The sequence below is a fragment of the Erinaceus europaeus genome, chromosome 6 (assembly GCF_950295315.1).
Source record: "Erinaceus europaeus chromosome 6, mEriEur2.1, whole genome shotgun sequence".
Lineage (NCBI taxonomy): Eukaryota > Metazoa > Chordata > Mammalia > Eulipotyphla > Erinaceidae > Erinaceus > Erinaceus europaeus.
The window spans coordinates 66,036,991-66,045,393 of NC_080167.1; the positions used below are offsets into that span (position 1 = coordinate 66,036,991).

Genomic DNA, 8,403 nt, shown 5'->3' on the forward strand with positions numbered 1-8,403 from the left:
GGAAGGGGAAGGAGGAGAAGAGGGGGAGAAGGAGGGAAAAGAAGAAGGAGGAGATGAAGAGGAAGAGGAAGAAGAAGAAGAAGAGGGGGAGGAGGAGGAGAAGGAAGAGGAGGAGGAGGAGGAGGAAGAAGAGGAAGAGGAAGAGGAAGAAGGGAAGAAGAAGGACTTCCAGCCATCAGTCATGACACGGCAGTCTCTGTGTCAGACTCAGACATTGAAGTCCAGTCTTTCTGGCAAGTTCTTGCTTAGTTTGGGTTAACAACTGAACCTTAATTTTGGTTTTAACTTTTCTACTGAACTATTTCCCCTTTTGTCTTTCCATGTGTTAATCTTGCGAAGCGCAGTGCTGTCAGCCAGACTCCATGTAAGTGATCTCTGGATGTGTGCTTGCAAGGTAGTCTGCCCCTAAATTAATGTTAGCACACCCCCTTGGTTCATTATTCAGAGAACCGTCACTGACCTGTATCCAGAGACAGCCCGCAAGACCTGTTTCACACCCTTCAGTGTCACAGCCTGTACCTCATCAGAGAAGGAAATACACGTGTTTCTTTGCTAGAAGACTAAGGATGGGAGGACCTAACAAATGCCTGCCTGGGTGCTTGGGCAAGTCTCTGGACTGCCTTGAGTTTCTTGTGAGATTTCAGCATGGAGAGGGCCTGGGAAAGATGGTCACTTTAAGATGGCTGCATTGACAACTGTGCGTGTTTTCAGATTTTCCACCACATGGTACTAGCAAGGAGCAAAGTTTGCAGAAGTCAAAGGCTTTTCTCTCCTCAGCTTTGGTTCATGGAATCTGGTCTGCATCACTACATTTCCATTTCTCCACACTTTTTTTTTTCAGTAAATCACTGCTTTCTACTCCAGTCTGCTGAACTGCTATATGACCTCTGTAGGAAATGAGAATTTCATGCATACTTGGATATTTGAAGTCTCAGTTTCTTTCTCTAAATGTCTGCTGTGAAGACAGGCATGCGTCAGTAGAAGGTGACCTGGGAGACAGAGGAAAGAGCTTACACCTCCACCTCCATGAAGGTTGATTTTTCTTTTTTTCTTTGCAGGGGAGATGCAAAACTAGATGCCCTTGTGAGTAAGTAGCTGTCCTGCAGGTGTTGACTTGAAGAGTTTGATCCAGAACCAGTGAGGTTGTACAGTATGTGCTGAGGAAGTTGTCTAGTTGGGCCGGGCCTCGGGAGTGGATTGGGCTTCTCTGTACAGAATGGAGACAAGACACAAGTGATGAGAGTATCAGCCTGTTGGCTCCTCACCTTGGGACCAACAACTCACTTTCTACCAGTTGCCTGTGTGATCTCAATCCCTTCAGTGCCCCCCCCCCCCCATGGCCTGATTTTACAGGCCATGCTTTTTAAGAGTTGTCCTGGAAGTCATTCCTAAGAGCACCATTATCTGCTAGTCAGTGGTGACCTCCGACTAGGGAGTTTATGCTCTTGGAAGTCATGAGAAGGCTCTTGGGTCCAATGCCTTTTTATTTTATTTTATTTTATTTTATTTTGTTACCCTTATTTATTTGATAGAGACTGCTAGAAATCTAGAGGAAAGGGAGAGATAGAGAGGAAGAGACAGAGAGACATCTGCAGCATTGCTTCACCACTCGTGAAGCTTCCCCCTGCAGGTGGGGAGCAGGGGCTCAAACCCAAGTCCTTGCTCATTGTAATGTGTGCGTGCGTTTAATCAGGTGTGCCACCACCCGGCCTCAGGTTTAATGTCTAAGGATGGTTTTTCTCACCTGGAATAAAAGATTTCCTTTATTTGAATAACTCTGAACTGAGTTATTCAAACCCAAAAGTTGACCAAACAATTCAATTTCATCAACTACTCCCTTAGGTCAGACACCTTGCCACCTGCTCCCTTCTCCTTCTCCTTCTTCTCCTTCTTCTGTTTTTTTTTTTTTTTTTGTCTGATGTTATTATTAATTTTACTAGGATCTCACTGCCTACAGGATAAATCCACCACTCCTGGCAACATTTTATTTAATAGAGACAGAGAAATTGAGAGCAAAGTGAGAAGTAGAGAGGGAGAAAGAGAGAAACTTGCAGCACTGTTTCGCCAACTCCCTGCAGGTGTGGAGCTGGGGCTTGAACCCACATCCTGGCTCAAGGTGATGTATCAGCCACTCCATTCTTTGTCCTGTGTACGTGGAGACCACCAGCAACTTGCCAGGCAGAAGATACTCCAGAGACCTCTCTGTGCACAGAAGATTCTGAATCACCAGAGCGCTATGTTAGGGTGAGATAATTTCCACTCACAGAAAACAGATCATGTGTTAGTTCAGTTAGATCAGTACAGTTTAATAAGCAGTCTCATAAGCAGAAGAAAAGGGATAATGAGAATGTAGTGGACGATATTTTAACCACACAGTTCCCAGTTCAGTTCTGGACACAAGGGCACATGGTGAGTTTGCTGCTACTCCAGAGACAAACGACCCAGGTGTGGTAGCTGTAAACAGCACCGATTCTGCATACGGGTCCAGAGGTCAGAAGTCCAGAACAGAATTTGCTGAGCTCCAAGGGAGAGTCACAGGTCTATGTCCCTTTTGGAAGCTCTGGAGAGGAATCTGTTACTGGCCTATGCAGCTTCTAGAATCATCAGCCTGCATTCCTTGGCTTCTAGCCTCTTCCTCTATCTTCAAAGGCAAAGGAACAGCATCTCCAAATCCCATTCTCCCCTTGCCCCTCACACCCACTTTCTTTGACCTTTCTACCTCAGAAAGACCTTTGTGGTTCTATCAGAGCCCCTGGGAAATCCAGAAGGATCCTCCATCCTAAAGTTGGCTGACCAGCCCCTTTATTCTCATCTGTAAGCTGAGCCACCCTTTGCCACCTAGCTGACATGCTCAGCTTCTTGTGAGGTTGGCATGTGGGCACTGAAAACTGGTAGAACATGCCACCCCAGAATGTTACTTTGCATGAGGAGGATGCTGGAGAAGAAGCACGCAGAAGGAAAGCTCCCAGTCCTGCCCTACTTGCCTGAGAGCAGGTCAGAGTTTGGGAAGGAGCCTTCCTCCCCCTCTACCTGGCATGGCAGAAGTTCATCACGTGAGATGATTTTGGAACCTCATCAGCTCAGGAATCACCAAAGCATCTGCACAATAAGCTTTGTTGATGGGCTACATGCCCCACGTGCTCCCTGAAAATGTGCTGTTCTAGAAACTCAAAGTCCCCTCCTTGGTCTTGTCGTGGTTCTACAAATCGCTGTTCTTTCACTGAGCTCTGGCCGCCCCTCTGAGCCCCTCATCTCTGATGCTCCCATGTGTCTGTGAGCTGCACCTGTCATACTTCTGTCTGCTTCCTCCGTAATCCCTCTCCTGTGCAGCTTGTTGGCAGGGCTTCACCCAGAGGACCTGAAATGGGAATTGACAAATTCACTCTCACAGAGCCTGGTGAGAAACCTTTACTGAAAACCAAGCCATCTTTCTGCAAACTGTAGCAGGGTGTGGATGTGTCCTTCTCTGTGTTACAACTCACTTTTCAAAAGGTGACGGAGGCTTTTCAGGCTCTCAGGGTGCTGATGAAGATCCTAGAGACGGCTGAGTACAAAGTAATCACACTCTGATTTTATAGACCCGAACTCCCACCAAAGCAGCCTCCCTAGCATGCTTGCAGGGGACTCCCCTGAAACTCTGTGGGGCTGGCCTTTGTCCTGCAGGATGTTCCCACACCTATCCCCATCATCATGGGTTAAAATACAACCTTTCTGCAAACGACAGATAGTATTCAGGGAAGAAAGTGAGATAGAAAAGACAGGATAGAAAACGAGGAGGGTGGGATTCAGGAGAGAATCACCTTTCTAATTAACACTTCTTTTCCATTAGGATCCAGCCACCCCCCTCCCCCGCCACTGGCTTTTCCCTTCCTCCCTCACCTTTTCTCCCACATGGCTGTTCAGAGGGACGACATATCTGCCAGAGAACATTAAGACCATCACATGATCACCTTCCCCTGTGACTGACTGCAGGACACCTCCCTGGGAGCTGATGTGCCCCTCCCCACCCCAGCCACCACCACCATCCCCCACTGTCACCACCAAGGTTCCCTCTGTGCAGCCAGGAGCCACCAATCTTTCATCCCAGCTCAGTTGTCTCCAGCCAGGGTCCACAGCTGAGACTTCTAGGTGAGGGGACAGGGACAGTCAGGCAGTGACTAGTGCCTGGTTACTGAGGCCTCACTGCAGCGACTTAAGACTTCGGAAAAATCCCTCAGCCTTGTGATGTCTGGGCCTGACATCATGCCTTCTGAGGAAATATTTAATACACAGATGAATTTGGATGCTGGTGTTGGAAACAATCCGAGCTGGTAACGGCTGCAGATATTAATAGACAGCACTGCTTTCCAACCGTTTCTAAAGCAGACACGCCCTTTGCTGAGATGCCAAAGTGTCCTCTTCCCCTCCCTGCCTGATGCTTCCTTCAGTACTGGTTTCCACTCTAAAATCCCAGTTGCTTTATTACTGACACTGACTCTTAAAACTCCAAATCCCATCACAGACATTTAAAAAAAAAAAAAAAGACAAGGTAGGTAACATGCCGACATCGCTGTTGGTGAGCCATTTATTCTAGAATGAACAGCTGCCTCCAACTCTCTTCCTCCTCCTCCTCCTTTCCTTCCTCCCACCTTCTTTCCCTTCTTCCCTTTTTCTCTTCTCTTGTTAATTCTTTGCACACTCCTTTTTTTTTTTTCTGTAGGAGCACGAATCTGAGAGACATCAAACGCTGACTCATGAAAATGACATGGCAATTAGAATTAATATGTACAGTGTGCTCACTTACTGATAGAGACAATTCTCAGTATCTTACGATCTTTCTCTTGCTCTGAGGACAACAGGAAGTCAAATGAAGTCCTATGTTGAGGCTTCTGACAGCTTCACTTCCACCAGGGGAAGGTCTCACACACCAGCAAAGGCACTAGGACTACCGCCATCTGTAGACTAAGCCATTGTGATGTCACATTAAGCTCCCTGAGATGGAAGCCATCACAAACCCCACTTTGCTACTTCTGCATGACTTCAATGTTTAGTTTCAACTGGATAAGCAAGGGTAGTCTGGAACATGACTAATTTTTCACACAACAACAGTGTGTGTGTGTGTGTGTGTGTGTGTGTGTGTGTAAGTATAGACACAAAAAGGTTAGCAAAGGAGCCAAGGGAATCTGCTTCCAGTATTCTAACTACCGCATTTTATTACCATGCTAGAGACTTCAGAAAATCAAGTTCTCGGGAAGCCGGGCGGTAGCGCAGTGGGTTAATCGCAGGTGGTGCAAAGCGGAAGGGTCCTGGTTCCCCACCTGCAGGGGAGTCACTTCACAGGCGGTGAAGCAGGTCTGCAGGTGTCTGTCTTTCTCTGCCTCTCTCTGTCTTCCCTTCCTCCATTTTTTCTCTCTGTCCTATCCAACAACAACAACATCAATAATAATTACAACAATAGGGAGTCGGGCAGTAGCGCAACGGGTTAAGCGCATGTGGTGCAAAGCACAAGGACCAGCGGAAGGATGCTGGTTCGAGCCCCCGGCTCCCCACCTGCAGGGGAGTCGCTTCACAGGCAGTGAAGCAGGTCTGCAGGTGTCTGTCTTTCTCTCCCCCTCTCTGTCTTCCCCTCCTCTCTCCATTTCTCTCTGTCCTATCCAACAACGACTACAACAATAAAAAAGGGGGACAACAAAAGGGAATAAACAATTACAACAATAAAACAAGGTCAACAAAAGGGAATTAATAAATATTTAAAATTTTTAAAAAAAGAAAAAGAAAGCCAAGCTCTTGGCTTGTATTTTGATGTAGCACTTCAAGATGGTCTGACTACACTTTCGAGGACATGCAATTTTCCTTTTCATTGGATTCAGCCACCAATTCCAGTAAGCTTTGCTCTGGGGCTCCATGAGGAGGTTAAATCCATAAAAAGGAAATCGGATAGGACGCAGAGTCTTTAACTTGGAACCAGAGGAGACCCTGCTACTGCAAAAAAAAAAAACAAAAAAAACAAACAAACAAAAACAAAGCATGACCAAGAAGATGGGCACAGGGCCAGGAGTCGATCCTACAAATCTGTGCTGAGCCAGGAGGGAGGAGGACCAGCATTTTGTGGTGCACATACCTGACCATTTGTGGAACCTATGTTCTTTTTCATCTACCATCAGTACTGGCAAAATGTGATGATGCATTTATTTCAGGCTGTGTCCGAGAACAAGAATTGGCTCAACTCTAATTTTTCTCCTCTGTATATTGTTCCTTTGGGCTCAAAATTACCTGAGGCCAATACTCCCTTCCCAGCAGCCCCTCACACTACCAAGGACACCACTAATTCCATCTCACTTCTTGTAGAGCTGACCTTGATGGTGCCAAGCTTGTACTGATCAGACCTAAACTGAACCACCATCTCTGACTCGAATGAATGGGCACTGTTTCTACAGCACTTCTCTGTGCAGATGGGTGTGGTGCTCAGTCTGGCGCTGAGTCAATGTCATCTTCTTGGTGATTCACGGTCATGGGGCTTTATGATTAGGACATAAGAAGAGAGGGTTCAGGGAGTCGGGCGGTAGCACAGGTGGCGCTAAAGCTCAAGGACAAGCGTTAAGGATCCTGGTTCGAGTCCCTGGCTCCTCACCTGCAGGGGAGTCGCTTCACAGGTGGTGAAGCAGGTCTGCAGGTGTCTATCTTTCTCTCCCCCTCTCTGTCTTCCTCGCCTCTCTCCATTTCTGTCTTATCTAACAACGACGACATTAATAACAACAACAATAACTACAACAATAAAACAAGGGCAGCAAAAGTGAATAAATAAATAAATAAAAGAGAGGGTTATGACTGAGGTTAACATAGTTTGGGAAACAGCTGCATATGTCTTTAGACTTAGCAAATTATTTACATAGGAGCTAGAAAATGTGTTGTTTTTTTGTGTAGAGACTAAATGTAATAGTTACCTATTTCTTAAAGAGTAAGAACTTCCTTACCAAAATAAAGTCTTAGAATATAACTATTCCATGGATTCTGGGGAATGAGAACTGACATACTATTATATATATAGCTGTACTGGTACAAAATGATTATGAGAATGCAGTTTGCTTAAACATAGGGCATGGATAATTTCCTAGTTTCTTTCTTTTAGTACTTGGTGACTGTGTGCCTGACTTCTCTATGTGGTAAGCATAATAATTAAAATATATAACCATGCTTTAATAGTATTCCAACTTATGGTAATAATAAAGATGTTGGACAACCAAGTATTTCATGGATAACTGAATAGAAATGATGCTTTGTGTGTGCAGACATACATGTATGATTGCATGACTGAGATATCCCAAACATTCCATTACTGTCAAGGCAATAAACAGGTTTTTTTCCTAACCAATTATGCTAACATAAATGAAACATGAATGGAGTCACATAAGACCTTTTCAAATTTCATTAGTCATTAGGGGCATGGTAAGCATAGGAAAACACTGACAATTCAGATATCCTCTGGTAGTTGTATTAACTTGACTTCTAATTTGGTTAGTGTGCACATACAGATTTGCAGGCCCGACACCTGGGATATTATAATAAGCCTCTTGCAAGAAGCATCGCATAATTCTAAGCAGAAATTTCAGACTCCGTTAAATGAATTCATTTAAAATACTGTAAAATGCCCACGCATAAGACAAACCTGAAAACCTTCTCAACTTGAACTTTTGGAGGAAACTTCTAGAACTTGAGGCATGCACTTGAGATATTACACTACTTGCAAACCCAAGAACCTCTAGACTAAGATATGAACTAAAGACATGATCCCAGGCTAGTTATTTCCCGGGGGCTCTTGGAAAAATTAGACATCCCTCCGGCATGGGAGGTTGCCCACAACCCAGAAGGGGGAAGGGGACCCTAGCTTTCAATCATAGGTGACTATCGACATGTGAAGTTAAAAGTCATGGTAGACTCAGTGGTTTTAAATAATATCACATAGAGCTGGAAGAGTCTGATTAAGGAATATATTTGGGGGGCCAGGGCAGTGAACAGCCATGATTCTGTAGATCATGATTCTGCTCCCCGCGGGCAGGGGTGTGTCTACAAGCAGTGACACAGTGGGGCAGGCGTCTTTCTTTCTCTGTCCCTCTCTACTTCTGTCTACCAGCAAATGAAGAAATAGAAAGAGAGAAAGAAAGAAAGAAGAAAGGAAGGAAGGGAGGGAGGGAGGGAGGAAGGAAGGAGAGAATGAGAGAGATATGGAAAAGAAAGAAAAGAGGAAAATGGCTACCTAGAGCATAAATATCCCCAACAATAACCCTGGTAGCGTACAAGAGAACGGGAATACATTTTTTTAAAAATTAAATAGAGAATATGCCTGATATTCTTTCTTTAAGGTTTACTTTCCTTTTTTAAATTATATTTATATATTTTTGGGTAGAGATGGAGATAAATTGAGAG

General features: G+C 45.0%; 1 long non-coding RNA gene across 1 annotated transcript; it reads right to left on the reverse strand.

Moving 5' to 3' along the window:
• Positions 1-684: 684 nt before the first annotated feature.
• On the reverse strand, positions 685-3,927 carry LOC132539031 (uncharacterized). Its single transcript, XR_009550340.1, has 2 exons — positions 3,880-3,927; positions 685-1,207 (listed from the first exon to the last, which is right to left on the reverse strand). It is a non-coding gene; the product is annotated as an uncharacterized LOC132539031 (long non-coding RNA).
• Positions 3,928-8,403: the final 4,476 nt, after the last annotated feature.